This window comes from Bos taurus, chromosome 22 (genome assembly GCF_002263795.3).
Source record: "Bos taurus isolate L1 Dominette 01449 registration number 42190680 breed Hereford chromosome 22, ARS-UCD2.0, whole genome shotgun sequence".
Classification (NCBI taxonomy): Eukaryota; Metazoa; Chordata; class Mammalia; order Artiodactyla; family Bovidae; genus Bos; species Bos taurus.
In genome coordinates, this window is record NC_037349.1 from 56,489,058 (window position 1) to 56,505,128 (window position 16,071).

The 16,071-nt window shown below is 41.2% G+C and overlaps 1 protein-coding gene across 7 annotated transcripts in view; it reads left to right on the forward strand.

Moving 5' to 3' along the window:
* Positions 1 to 16,071, forward strand: part of RAF1 (Raf-1 proto-oncogene, serine/threonine kinase) — a 75,849-nt gene that overhangs the window by 21,562 nt on the left and 38,216 nt on the right.

Here is a 16,071-nt window from a genome sequence, read left to right on the forward strand (position 1 = left end):
TAGGTTGGAATGGTTGGGTTGGGTTAAAGTGGTGGAGTTTGGAGGATCTGACAGCATGTGTTGGATGATTAAATGTGGTGGGTGAGGAAAATACTAAAGGAATCAAGGATCATATCTAGTTTACTCTGTTGTGTGGGTAAGCACTATTATTACCAATAATATCATGTAGTGATAGCTATTTTGAATTAAGTGCCCACAGTGTACCAGACAGTGAATTTTGTATTCTTTATAGTTTTTCATTTATTTCTCATAACCCCTCCACCTCTTAAAATATATTCTTATTTTACAGATGAAGAAATTAAGGCGCAGATGTTTTTTGCTCAGTTCCACACAGCCAAGAAGGTTATTCATCAGCAGATCTATGACTTCAAAGTGCTCGCTTAGTTTATTTGGTCATTCAACAAGTACTCTTCTAGGAATTAAGTATACAGAGGTTGTCAAAGCTCAGTCTTTATTTTCATGGAGTTTAATAATTTGAGTGTTAAAAATTTTACCATAAGAGTCTGTATAGTTTTGTGGACCAAGTGTTTAGGAGGACCTTGCTTAGCTGAGTGTTGGATTTTTGGTACTCTTAATCTTCTGGAGTGTAGGTTCGACCTTGCAAATAAGCCTATACTGAAGCCTTTTTATTACTCAGTAGGTTAGGCCTTCTCTGGGCTTCCCTGGTGGCTCAGATGGTAAAGAATCTTCCTGCAATGCAGGAGACCCAGGTTCAGTCACTGGTTTGGAAAGATCCGTGGAGAAGGGAACGGCTACCCACTCCAACATTCTTGCCTGGAGAATTCCACGGACAGAGGAGTTGGTGAGCTACAGTTCATGGGGTCACAAAGAGTCAGACACAATTGAACGACTTTCACTCTCTGGCCTAGTAGACTAGGTTCTTTCTCTTCCTATTGTTCTGCTTAATATACAGGCTTGATTCCTCTCTTTCTCAAATCAGGTTGTCAAGAGCAAATGCTGAGGAGTAGGGAAATCAGCAGAAATACTGTCAAGTCAGAAGTGGTTCTGGCAGCTAGAGTGCAGGAAGAATCTGAGAAATAGAAGACACAGAACTCTGTTGTCTGTTACATTGATTGTCATTATTGTTTTGAAGCTTTTCCATCAAACTACCGCTAATATTAGATTAAATGCCTACTCTTTAAACCTGAAAGTTTTTTGAAGTCACATTTCATCTTAAATCTTTGGTCTTTGACTTTTACTTCATCATAGATACGTTATAAAAATATTTAAAACTGTGTGGGTGCTAGTCGCTCAGTCGTGTCCAGCTCTTTGCCACCCCATGAACTGTAGCTTGCCAGGCTCCTCTGTCCGTGGAATTCTCCAGGCAAGAAATGCTGGAGTGGGTAGCCATACCCTTCTCCAGGGGATCTTCCCAACCCAAGGGTCGAACCCTGATCTCCCACATTGCAGGCAGAATCTTTAACGTCTGAACCACCAGGGAAGCCCGTATTTAAAACTGTAATTACCTTATTAACCTCCCCAACTCAAATCTGAGTAAAATTATTGTTTTTGGAAAATCTGCTATATTTATATTCTGTAGATAACCAGAGGTTACTCATTACAGTAACTTACAAATCATTAAGAGAAGGTTGCCGTATAGTCTGTTTGGAAAGCTAGGGAAGGATATTCTGTATCAGAAAATTGTAGTATTTGTTAGATTTTCATGGCAGTAGAATCATTACAAGGTGTTAGAGCTGAAGGGTCAATATAGGTCATCTCTTCCAACTCTTTTTTTTTTTTTTGGGCAGAAGAGGCAGGTAACATAAGAGGTTATGTGGATTAAATGAAATAGCATTTGAATACTATATGCTTAGGACCTAGCTTGCAGTAGATGCTTAAAAGATGCTGGGGTTTGTTTTTTTTTTTTTTAATCTGTCTAGTCTGTTCCTTTTATATTTTCTCATATTTTGCTTTCTGGAAATTCCATTTTCCTGGTCCTAGTGATAGATGTGTTCCACAGAAGCGATTGAACAAGAAAACGTGGTATTTTGTCCCCTGTCTGCTCAAGGATCTCCCCCTAAGATTTGCTGAAGAACAGAGTGACAAGGGCTTAAGAAGACCTGTGTCGCTTGCCTGATTTGTGCGAGCGTGTGTTTACAAATAGTGGCAATGTTTGAGAAGCTTGAAGTTAAAGGTATTATCTGAGTTTTGATTCTACCTTTAAGAGTATGCACAGTAGGTCAATTTAAGGATACATCTCTAAGCTCCTTCCTTTAACAAACCCTTGATCTTGGTGATTGTCATCTGAAAACTGGTGAAGTGGACACCTGTTGTTTGTTTCTGTTAACCCCCTTTCATTGTAACTGTACCCATATTTTTCTCTGAGGAACTGTCAGCCCTTATTCCCTATTACGTAGCCATTCAGTTTTAATGAGACTCATCTCATCTTTAGCTCTAGTGGAGAGCCTGATTTGCTTCAGTCAGTCTGTAAAGGCCAACCATTTGGACGTAATGATTTGTTCACAGTGACTCACTGGAGGCCAGTGAAATGTGAACTCATGTGTTACTCTGAAGAGCTTCCCTGGGAAATGCTGTTTACCTGAAGGCATTACCAGAAAGTTCGAAAAAGGAGAACTTGAATTTGTTCCTTTGTCAAGGCAACTGTATACATATCATTTACATTGCATTAAGTATTGTATTTGTATTACATTGCATTAATCTTGTTGTTGTTCAGTTGCTTCTAAGTAATCTAGAGACGATTTAAAGTTTGGAAGATGTGTGTAGTTTTTATGCAAATATTACACCATTTAATATAAGGTACTTGAGTGTCCTTGGACCTTGTTATCTGCAGGGGATCCTGGAACAAATCCCTTGCAGATACCTAAGGACGACTGTACCACATTTTATTTATTCATTCATCACAGGATGGCTATTTGTGCTGTTTCTACCTTTTGGCGGTTAGGCATAATGCTCCTGTGAACTTTCTGATGTCCTAAGGTTCTGATGGACTTCCCAAGTGGCTGAGTGGTAAAGAATCCTCCTGCCAAGCAGGAGACTCAGATCCTGGAGTAGGAAATGGCAACCCATTCCAGTATTCTTACCTGGAGAATCCCATGGAAAGGGGAGCCTGGCGGGCTACAGCTCATAGGGTTGCAGAGAATCATACATAACTGAGCGACTTCATAACAGCAGCAACATCAAAGGTTCTAGTAACCTGCAAGTCTGCCCTGAAGTCCTGTAGGTCCAGTCTGCAGTAGATAGAGAAGCCTGATGATTTTTGTTGCTCTGAGTGGATTTTTGGAAGGTAAAAGAATAGATTATTAGTTTTAGTTTGGAAATATTGCAACTAACCTGAATATTTTATTTTTATGGTTGTTGGAATCTTGGTTCCTTGACCCGGGATTGAAAGTAGTGAAAGCATGAAGTCCTAACCACTGGCCCACCAGGGAATTCCCGGAGGCATTTTTCTTTTTTTTAATTGGTTTGGCCAAAAAGGTCATTTGGGTTTTCCTGTAAGATGTTATGGAAAAACCCCAGTGAACTTTTTGGCCACTCCAATTTGTGACATTTGGGGTTCACAGGAGTTCTGAGACTGCAAGTTAGAGGTAGGTCTGATTTAGTCCTTTGCACCTGCTTTTTAAGATGAAGCCATGAGGTCCAGGGAGATGCATGGGCTTTCCTAGAGCCTCCAAATTTACTATCAGTGACTTTAATGGTGTTTTGACATGCTATCTTTAAAAAAAAAACATGGTAGGTTTAGGCAAATATAAACATTATTTGTAAAAAATTTATTGTGGTAAAACATAACAAATTTACCACCATGTACCATACACATAATATAAATCTCTGCACAGTTCAATGGCATTAAGTACCTTTACAGTATGTTGAAACCATCACCACCATCCATCTCCAGAACTTTTCCATCATCCCATACTGAAACTCTGTACCCTTAACCTCCCTGCCTGACTCCCCACTCCTGTCCCTGCGAACTACAATCCTACTTTTTTTATGAATTTGACTACTCTAGGTGTGCCATGTAAGTGGAGGCATAGGATATTTGTCGCTTTATGACTGGCTTAGTTCACTTAGCATAATGTCCTCAAGGTCCATCCATGCTGTAGCATGTATCAAAGTCCTCTTGCTTTTTAAGGCTGAATGGTACTTCGTTGTATGTGTATAGCATATTTTGTTGTCATTTCACTGGTCAGTGAACACTTGGCTTGTGTCCACCTTTTGGCTGTTGGGAATAATACTGTGAACATGGGTATGCAAGTATTTTGAGTTCCTGCTTTCAATTCTGTTGGGTCTGCATCCAGATGTGGACTCGCTGGATCGTATAGTAACTGATTTTTTGAGGAAGTACCATACTGTTTTCTGTAAAGGCCACACACCATTTTACATTTCCCACCAGCAGTGCACAAGAGTTTCACTTTCTCTGTATCCTTGCCAACACTTCCCTCCCTCCCTTCCTTTCTCCCTTTTTCTTTCTCTCTTTTTGATAATAGTCATGTAAAGTGCTGTCTCATTATGTTTTTGATTTTTCTTTTCCTTAAAGATGAGTAATGTTGAGCACCTTTGCGTGTTCTTGACTGTTTCTGTGTCTTTTTTGGAAAAATGTTTATGCAGATTCTTGGCCCGTCTTGAAATTTGGTTGTCTTTTTATTATTGGGTTCTAAGAATTCGTTAGCCTGTATTCTATAGAATATTTATATTCTAGATGCAAATCCCTTATGAGTTACATGATTTGCAGGTTCCCCCCTTTTTTCAATTAATTAATTTATTTTTAATTGAAGGTTAAATGCTTTACAGAATTGCATTGGTTTCTGCCACACTTGGTTATCTTTTTATTTTCTTGATTGTGTTCTTTGAAGCAAGAAGTTTTTAATTTCGATGAAGTCCATTTTACGTTTTTCTTTTGTTGCTTGTGTCTTTAGTATTATATCTTAAAAACCACCGGCAAATTCAAGGTCATCCGGATTTCCTCTTTTGTTTTCTTTGAAGTGTTTTATAGTTTTAGCTCTCATTATTTAGATCTTCATCTGTTGGTTTCATTTTTGCATATTCTCTGAAGTAGGGGTCCAGCTCCATTCTTTTGCATGTGGGTATCTGAATTGTCTGGTGCCCTCCTTATTTCTGTTCTGTTGCTCTAAATCGTTATGCCAGTACCACATTGATTACTGTAGCTTTGTGTAATAAGTTTTGAAATTGCTAAGTATGATTCCTCAAACTTTGTTTTTTTTCAAGATTGTTTTGGCTATTCTGGGTCCCTTGAATTTTCATATGTATTTTAGAGTCAGCTTGGCAATATCTACTAAGAAGCTGGCAAAGAAGCCTATTCTGTTAGAGATTGTGTTGAATCTGTAGGTCAGTTTGCAGAATATTGTTCTCTTAATAGCAAACTTGCTTTGACTGCTTTGAACATACACGGACCAACATTCTTATAGCTCTTGAGTTTTTATGTTCTCAGTTCAAAGGATCATTCTTTATAGTCTCTCAGTTTCAAATCAAGTTTCCACTTGCTTGTTCCATTCAGTTGTAGTGGGGGCTCAAGGGGCGGGGTCATGAATATAAATAGATAAACGTCACTGCTTGGGGCTTATTCCTGTGAATGAAGGAAGGAAGTTCTCAAAAGAGGAATGTGGGGTTGAGAGACATCAGTGTTGTTCGCCACACTTTTCATTGATGGAGGCAGTGGGTATAGGCCAGACTGGAAAGGCTGTGGAACACTTGGAAAGCTGAGAAGTCTTGAGGTGCATGCGTGGTTTTGAGGCAGGAAGAACAGAAGCCAGCAAAGCAAGTGGAGGAGATAGAAGAAACCCCTGCAAGTGCAGGATAATGAAAGTCTCTTAGGAGGAAGAGAGGATCGTTAGGCTGAGAAACCCTCTAGATTCGATTACTAGGATTTTATTGTTCAGACTTGCTTAAAAGCCTGACAGATAAGTAAAGGCAGAGTACATGGTCTTTTTTTAAAGACTGTATTGCCTCTGCTAGACCAGCGTTTCACCCGTCTCAGTCACTGAAGTGCTATCTTCCTGGCTTTTACCAGAGCAGGGAACCACCTATAGTAGTGCTTGTTCAATATATTCTCTTAAAACAGCTCACTCGTTTGTTTGTTTGTTTTGGTGATGCCCGGAGGCTTGTGGGATCTTAAGTATCCCAACCAGGGATTGAATTTGTGCCTCCTATGGAGTCCTAACCACTGGACTGACTGCCTGGGCATTCCTGGAACTTTAAAAATAGTGAAGTAGTTTGAGGCTGTAGAGTACAGAGATAAGGGCCTGGTGCTAGCATCACCTGAAATTGCAGGGGCAAAGCATCAAGGATGCTGATGACTTACTCTCTTGCGTTGACTTCTTCTGCACAAAAATGGAGGGAACTATGTTATGTGCACTTTCAAAATACACAGTCAAAATGAATCCAAAAGGAGCTGCCGGGAGAATGGGATCCATATAGTACTGTATTCCTTTGCTACTATTTTAATATAATAAAACAACAGTATTAATTTTTAGAGTTTGTCAGTGGCTTTTTTTTCTTTAATGGAGATTAAGAAGTGTTAAAGAGGTATTAAAGATCCCAAACTGGTAATTCTTCTTTATCATAATCTTTATCTGATTGATTCAGTGTTATTTTATGTCATGTTCACAAATCCTCTAAAATCACCTTGTAAACCATGAATGATGAATGGCCTGTGCTTTGGGAAACCCTGTGTTGCTAGACCGACTATTCTGTTCATGTTGATCAACCACCCAGAATATATCAAGGTGCAGCCCAGCTCTCACTAGCTCCTGTGTAAGGAAGAGTGTACTGAAAGAAATGGCAACCCACTCCAGTGTTCTTGCCTGGAGAATCCCAGGGACGGGGAAGCCTGGTGGGCTGCCGTCTCTGGGGTCGCACAGAGTCGGACACGACTGAAGAGACTTAGCAGTAGCAGCAGCAGTACTGAAAGGGATATAGGATCATGTCATACATTGTACTGATGTTTTCTTAGCTCAGTCTCCCAAGGCAGTAGAAATAAAAGCAAAGATAAACGGATCAAACTTAAAAGCTTTGGTACAGCAAAGAAAGAAGAAAAAGTCACTCAGTCGTGTCCAACTGTTTGTGACCTCATGGACTGTATAGTCCATGGAATTCTCCAGGCCAGAATACTGGAGTGGGTAGCCTTTCCCTTCTCCAGGGGGATCTTCCCAACCCAGGGATCAAACTCAAGTCTCCTACTTTGTGGGCAGATTCTTTACCAGCTGAGCAACAAGGGAGCCCCAAGCCCCAAGAAAACTTGAATGGGTAGCCTTTCCCTTCTCCAGGGGATCTTCCCAACCCAGGGATCGAACCCAGGTCCTCCTGCATTGCAGGCGGACTCTTTACCAGCTGAGCCACAAGAGAAGCCCTTTGTACAGCAAAGAAAACCACAAATAAAATGAAAATACAGCCTATAGAAGGAGAGAAAGATTTGCAAATGATGAGACCAACAAGGGCTTATTTGCAAACTATACAAACATACAACTCAAGAATAAAAAACAACCCAATCAAAAAACGGGCATCAGATCAGATCAGTCGCTCAGTTGTGTCCGACTCTCTGCGACCCCATGAATCGCAGCACGCCAGGCCTCCCTGTCCATCATCAACTCCCGGAGTTCACTCAGACTCACGTCCATCGAGTCAGTGATGCCATCCAGCCATCTCATCCTCTTGTCGTCCCCTTCTCCTCTTGCCCCCAATCCCTCCCAGCATCAGAGTCTTTTCCAATGAGTCAACTCTTCGCATGAGGTGGCCTAAGTACTGGAGTTTCAGCTTTAGCATCATTCCTTCCAAAGAAATCCCAGGGCTGATCTCCTTCAGAGTGGACTGGTTGGATCTCCTTGCAGTCCAAGGGACTCTCAAGAGTCTTCTCCAGCACCACAGTTCAAAAGCATCAATTCTTCGGTGCTCAGCCTTCTTCACAGTCCAACTGTCACATCCATACATGACCACAGGAAAAACCATAGCCTTGACTAGACGAACCTTTGTTGGCAAAGTAATGTCTCTGCTTTTGAATATGGTAACTAGGTTGGTCATAACTTTCCTTCCAAGGAGTAAGCGTCTTTTAATTTCATGGCCGCAGTCACCATCTGTAGTGATTTTGGAGCCCAGAAAAATAAAGTCTGACACTGTTTCCACTGTTTCCCCCATCTATTTCCCATGAAGTGTTGGGACTAGATGCTATGATCTTCGTTTTCTGAAATTTGAGCTTTAAGCCAACTTTTTCATTCTTCACTTTCACTTTCATCAAGAGGCTTTTTAGTTCCTCTTTACTTTCTGCCATAAGGGTGGTGTCATCTGCATGTCTGAGGTTATTGATATTTCTCCCGGCAATCTTGATTCCAGCTTGTGTTTCTTCCAGTCCAGCGTTTCTCATGATGTACTCTGCATATAGGTTAAATAAACAGGGTGACAATATACAGCCTTTTCCTATTTGGAACCAGTCTGTTGTTCCATGTCCAGTTCTAACTGTTGCTTCTTTTCTCCAAAGAAGACAGACAGATGGCCTTCAGGCACATGAAAATATGCTCAACATCGCTAATTTTTAGAAAAAGGCAAATCAGAACTATAAGAAGATGTCACTCCACATCAGTCAGAATGCTCATCATTAAAAAAGTCTACAAGTAACAAATGTTGGAGAGGGTATGGAGAAAAGGGAACCTGCCTACAGTGTTTATGGGAATGTAAGTTGATGCAGCCAAAACAGTATGGAGGTTCCTCAAAAAACTAAAAATAGAGTTGCCATATGACCCATCAGGACTCCCCAAGTGGCTCAGTGGGTAAAAGAATCTGCCTGCTGTGCAGGAGACATAGGAGATACTCGGTTGGGAAGATCCCCTGGAGGAGGGCATGGTAACTCTCTCCAGTATTCTTGCCTGGAGAATCCCATGCCAGAGGAGCCTGGCAACCTCTGGTCCATGGTGTCACAGAGAGTCAGACATGACTGAAGTGAAGGCACGCACGCATGCACACGGGCCAGCAGTCCCAGTCCTGGGCAGATACGTGCACCCCTTTCTTCACAGCAGCACTATTCACAAAAGCCAAGACATGGAAACAGCCTAATGCCCGTTGACAGATGCGTGGCTGATGAAGACGTGCACACTGGAATACACGCAGCAGCAGAGAAGAATAATGCTGTTTGCAGCAATGTGGATGGTGTCAGATATTATCATACTGAGTGAAGTAAGTCAGAAAAAGACTACTGCTGCATGATGTCACCCGTATGTGGACTCTAAAGTACGGTGCAAGTGAACTTACCCAACGGTGCAACGTTGCAAAACAGCAACTGGCTCACAGACACAGAACAGACCTGTGGTTGCCCCGGGGAGGGCTTGGGGAGGGATGGAGTGCAGGTGTGGGCTTGGCAGATGCAAGCTAATTGTACACAGGGTGGGCAGACAGGGTCCTATGATACAGCATGGGGAACTTTAGTATCTTGTGATAAACCGTAATGGAAATGAATATAAAAAAGAATATACGTATGTATAACTGAATCACTTTGTTGTACAGCAGACCTTAACTCAACATTGTAAATCAGCTATACTTCAGTTAAAAAAAATATGGAGAGTATAGGATCATGTAAAACTAAAAATGTGGGCTGTTTGCTTCCATCTCTTCTCTCCCCACCTTTCCTCCCTTACCCCTTTCCCCCTCCCCTCTCTCTCCTCTGTCCCTGAAGAAAAGGCCATCGTGCAGGTGAGTGTCGTTGGTGGCAGTTCACAGTGCTACGGAGGGTCACACAGTTATGGATTCTTGTCCCTGACGCACAGGTGTGAATCAGAGATTTCCGCCCACTGGCCTGGGGATTTTGTTTTTCTTCTTTCTTGTGTTAGATGCCCTTTTCCCTATATCTCATCTCTTTCTTGATTTATTCTTAATCATGTAACAAATCCCTTGAGACATGGATCTCAAGGGTAAAATATTTTTAGTACTGAATGTCAGAAAATACCTCTTTTCTACAGTAGTTTTGGTGATTATTCTAAATTGGAAATAATTTCTCTTTAGAATTTAGGAGTCTTTTCTTCATTATTTTTCTAGCTTCCAGTGTTGATAAGTTTGAAGCCATTCCAATTCCTGATCCCTTTTATTTTTTTTCTCTAGAAGTTTGTGGAATTCTCTGTTACCCCATTACTGTAAAATTTAGTGCAATGAGCATTTGATGGGGTCTGTTGTGATAATTTCAGTTAGTCTGATAGCTCAAGTCATGCAGGGGTGTATGTGTTTCCTATTGTGTTTTGGTCTTTATCATCCATGTTAAAGTGTCTGATAATTCTTGGCAGTCTTATTTCTAAAAGGATTGGATTAAATAGCTGATTGGAATCTTTCAATTGGTTAGGCTTGGGTTAGGCTTGTTGTCTTTGAGCTTCATTGTATGGTAGGGGAGCTAATGTTGGGTGTTTTTTGAGCCTGGTTGCCCAGCTGTGGAAGAAGCTCTTTGGTCTCTGCTTTCAGGCATTCCATTAGCGTGGTTTTCAGAATAGCACCCATGCTTTCAACTGTACCTGAAGCCTCCCAGTGTAGAGACCCTCTGTTGTACTTTTCCCAGGAATAAACACCTGAGCCACCTTATTAGAAGAGTCTAAGAGACCTCCTTGGGAATTAGGCTGTTGAGTGCTCCTTTTCTTCCATGGAGTATAAAAAACACAAAATAATCTTACTCAATACCCAGCCTGCTGATGGAAAGCTGACCTAATGTGAAATTCTTAAGAAAGTTACACCCATTGGTGTTGCCTTTATCAGTCTGTATCTTTACCCTCTCTAAACTGTCAGAAGTCTTTGTCACCTCTAAGATAATGAAATAGCACAACCCTCCTTTTCCGGGTTAGATCTACCCTAACCCCCTACCCCACCCCCGCCACCCTGTGGTAAAAAAGATCAGAGAAAATAGCCACCAGTTGCTTCAGAAAATAAGGTTATCTTAAAGACAAAAATTCATCCCAGACCAATTTTAAAATATTGTGAGAGTAGCAGCATTCATCCATAATTCTTACCTTTTGACCTAGTATCTCATACCTAGGTTATTAAGCAAAATACTTACATACCTGATGGTATTCTTTTCAGGTTCTCTGTTGGGACAAGTAAGGCACAGCATTGTTTTTATCATATGTTCTGATTTCAGAGACTTTTAGCTCTGAAAAAAAAATGTGACTTAAGAGTAGGTTAAGGATGAATTATATGCAGCACAATGGGGTATGATTAGACAAAGAATTATCAAACATTTAAAGTTGGAAGGGGAATAATGTAACAGTGTTTGGGTTGGGACTGCAGTGGTGCCTATGTACACGTATGGACAGGATTGAGGCCACAGTTAGCCCTAAAGACAGCATTGCTAAATAGTGAAAGTCGGTAGCTCAGCTCCCAGGACTCCCCACTTCACGGGATTTAGGAGAGCCCCTTCCTTCAGCCTGGTCTGTCTGTATACACGGCACACTGAGGCACAGGCTCGTTTTCCACCTCTCTCATTCTCTGTGCTGAGTGGCCTTGGTAAGGCAGAAGCAACAGCAATATCAGCATCAGGCACAGCCGTTTACAAATATTGAACCATTTTCATGACAGCTCAGTGAGTTAATCCTTCAGCACAGACATCTTCTGAACTTCATAGTTGGATGTCTACTGCGCATGTAGTTTATTTACATGTAGCAACTGGACTAGTCCTTCTAAGACCTTAGGTTGTGTGTCTTCTCTGCTCAAAACTTTTCAGTGGCTTCCCATTTCCCTCAGTAAAAGACAGAGTCCTTCCAGTGGTGACCTGGGGTGACCGCATCGCCCCCTCGCCCGGCTGTACTCTCACTTCACTGAGCTCCATGATCTTTGCTAATTGTGCACGGGACACTCCTCCTGTAGGTTTTCACTGGCTGCTCCTTCTGCCTTGACTGTCCCCCCAGCAGCTTGCAAGTCAAACTCCTGACTTCCTCACTCAACTCCACCTCCTCGGTGAGACCGACTCTGACCTCACTATATAAATTGCAAGTCTCCCTTCCCCCAGCACTTATCATCAGCTATCATGTTATGTAATTTACTTTGTTTTTGTATGTGTCCTCTAGAAGATCCGCTTCTCCGGAGGGTCTTTGTCTCTAATTCACTGAGTTAACTCAGGCATCTAGAGTAAAACAGTGTCTGGTACATAATAGTTGCTCCATAATGTGACTGAGTGAAAAAATTGGTATAGGGGAAATTAAGTAATGTGGCAAAAGGCCACACAGCTAATAAAAGGTGGAAGTAGATTCTGAACTGACATCAATGTACCGTGCTTCTAATATTAGGAGATGGTATCCAAAAATGTTTTGTCAGGAGGAATAAGGTTATGGGTAACTTTCCTCTTTTATGCCCCTCCCCAAATTTAATTATATCATATTTTAAATAAAAGTGTAATAAAAACAACTGATCAGAGTGGAAGGAAGGAGCCAGTAGCAGGAAGCTAGAGCAGGCAGCCACAGGGTTGAGATCTGGCACCTCATCTGAGCAGCAGCCTGCCACACAAATGCACTGATCTTATCTGCCTGAAGAATAAAGAGTGATAGTGTGATAAAGCTCTGGCAAAACTTGTGAGTGCTTTTGACCTCAGATATTCTGTCAGTAATCTTGGCTCTCTATCTTACTGTGTAACCTTGTACAGTTTTATTTAACTTTCTTGGCCTTCAGTTTCCTTATCTCCAAAATCAGGATAATAGTATCTCTTATAGAGTTCTTGGGAGGCTTAAATGAGAGATTGTATTTAAAGAACTGATACTTACATAATGAAATGTGGAAAATTCAATATTACTCTGCGTGTTGTAGTCTGTACTCAGTAGTATTGTAATACTGAAATGTCAAGAACGCAGTAGCAATTAGCTAATGTTATTCTTGCTGTATAGTTGGTACAGAATTTTAAGAAATTCATTTTTGGTGAATATGTCTCGTTTCCTAGTCAGTTTTGGCAGGTGTCAAAATAGAGAACAAACCAACATTGTTACTGTTCAGATAACTAGTCTTTGTTAAGTATTTGTATTTTTCGTGGATCCTTGCTTGTGGTTATAATCTTATATTACATATTAAAAATAGCCCTTTCCCTTAATAATTTACATAAATCTAAATGTTTAATATGTTGTGGATTCTGTAACAACCATCTCATTGATTTGAAGTCTTCGTTGAATAACTCCTGTGAGTCATGTGTTGTGCTAATAGTAAGTTCTGGGGAAACAAAGGGAAGCAGAGAGGCATGTGTGTGCTCTGTCCTCAAGGAGCTTATAGCCAAATAGGGATGCAGACATGTGAATAACTAGGGAAGGGCTATTAATAGCATGCATGTGAATAATAGCAATATAAAAACACAAGAGAGAGTGGTAAATTCTTTATGAATAGGAAGCAAAGAAAGGAGGTTTTATGGGAAGAGTGTTTACCTGAAGGACATCACAAAGAACCCAAAGCTCAGTAGAGGCATGTAGAATTTTTCTACATAGGGGCTGCCTTCAAAGACTTCCGGAAGCCTACTTTGTATCTTTTGAGGTTCTCATGCTTGCTATCCAGAAACTTGATCTCTGGAACTCTCCAGAAGTGAGGTTAAAAAAAAAAATTATGAGACTCTGAGTGAGGATAATCTTTCTCACGTCCACTTTGGAGAAGGATTTAAATTGGGAGTGGAATCTGCATTAAGTTCAGTGAAATAGATTTAACCCCACACTCTTATTTGGTATTTCCTTTAAAAGCAGAAAAGAATAGGAAACAGAAGATCTTACAGCAACAATGATCATTGTAAGGAGTGATAAATGAGACGACAAAGAGGAAGGGCAATTTTGAGAGAGAATGAAATATTACAACTTCAACATGGAGTAAACTAATTTAGTAAATGAGACTTCATAGGGGCTTCTCTGGTGGTCCAGTGGTTAAGACTGGACTCACAATGCAACGCACCAAAGTTCGATTCCTGGTCAGGGAACTGAGATCTCACATGCTGCAACTGGGGGAAAAAACAGATTTGGCATGCTGGAAACTAAGACTTGGCACAACCAAACAGATAAATATATTTACATATATGTTTAAATGAGACTTCATCATGGGAGTACAAGTTCCATGCCTTACAAATGTCACAGTAGCTCTCTTTGCTATTCTGTGGAACTCTGGATTCCATAGATACAGGTGGGTATCAGATCAGATCAGATCAGTCGCTCAGTCGTGTCCGACTGTTTGCGACCCCATGAATCGCAGCACGCCAGGCCTCCCTGTCCATCACCAACTCCCGGAGTTCACTCAGACTCACGTCCATCGAGTCAGTGATGCCATCCAGCCATCTCATCCTCTGTCGTCCCCTTCTCTTGCCCCCAATCCCTCCCAGCATAGGTGTGTATAGCTTTACTTTTATCCTTTGCCTTTACACGTCTCATCTTTTCTCAGCTATTTATAAGGCCTCCTCAGACAACCATTTTGCCTTCGTGCATTTCTTTTTCTTGAGGATGGTCTTGATCACTGCCTCCTGTACAGTTTTACAAACCTCCATCCCATAGTTCTTCAGCACCTCTGTCAGATCTAATCCCTGGAGTCTGTTTGTCACCTCCACTGTATAATCATAAGGGATTTGATTTAGGTTATACCTGAATGACCTAGTGGATTTTCCCTACTTTCTTTAAGTCTGAATTTTGCAATGACAAGTTCTTGGTCTGAGCCACAGTCATCTCCTGGTCTTCTTTTTGCTGACTTTGCTCCATCTTAGATTGCAAAGAGTATAATCAGTCTGGTTTTGGTATTGACCATTTGGTGATGTCCATGTGTAGAGTCATCTTTTGTGTTGTTGTAAGAAGGTGTTTGCTAGAATCAGGGTGCTCTCTTGGCAAAACTGTTAACCTTTGCCCTGCTTCATTCTGTACTCCAAGGCCAAACTTGTTTTACTCCAGGTATCTCTTGACTTACTACTTTTGCATTCCAGTCCCCTATAATGAAAAGGACATCTTTATTTGGAGTTAGTTCTAGAAGGTCTTGTAGGTCTTCATAGAACCAACTGGTCAGCTTTAGCTTCTTCAGCATTAGTGGTTGGGGCATAGACTTAGATTACTGTGATACTGAATGGTTTGCCTTGGAAATGAACAGAGATCGTTCTGTCATTTATGAGAATGATAAATAAGGTCACAAAATAACTTAATGGAACCTGAGAAAAGAATGAAAGCTTAGTATACTGAGTTTCTTTGAGTCTGCTTGGCAGTGAAATACATGAAAACTGGAAGAATCACATGAATTAGCAGAAATGACTGTTTTAGTACATAACATAAGGTGGAATTAGCAGACACATGGAGAGAGTTCATTGGTAAAACTAAGAAAGACAATCTAAGACTACATGGATCCTTAAAAAAAATTGATCATTCAAGCACAAGAAGATATATTCTGAGTGGATAAATGCACTTGAGAACTAAGTGAATGCTCTGGTAGGGATTCTGAGCTTTATATTACACCAGCAGTTTTCAGACTTAGTAGTGAAGGCAATGGCACCCCACGACAGTGTCCTTGCCTTGAAAATCCTATGGACGGAGGAGCCTGGTGGGCTGCAGTCCATGAGGTCGCTAAGTCGGACACGACTGAGCGACTTCACTTTCACTTTTCACTTTCATGCATTGGAGAAGGAAATGGCAACCCACTCCAGTGTTCTTGCCTGGAGAATCCCAGGGACAGGGGAGCCTGGTGGGCTGCCGTCTATGGGGTCGCACAGAGTCGGACATGACTGAAGCGATGTAGCAGCAGCAGTGACCTATACTAAGGAATACATTTTATGATGTGTGTGTACCTGAGTCAGAGATTTCTCAAAGTAATACTTAACTCTGCTACATGGATACACTCTGCTCTACCTTACTTGAGAAAGCTGGTCATAACTCATGAAAATGATATTCTGAACACTTAGGGGTCACACTCCACAGTGTGAAAAAGTGCTGAGTTACAGTCTGGGAGAGAAAGAGACTTAAGTTTTGGAAGTCTTCCTTGAAGAAGCTGGCTGTTAAGGAGGTACTTATTCTGTCCTTGTTTGATGCATGCTGGATACTATTTTAATTACATAATAGTCCCCCCTTACCTGTGAAGGATACTTTCTTAAGTGTCCGCCCCCCACTCCCCCATGGGTGTCTGAAACTACAGGTAGTTCAGAACTCTTGTACTGTT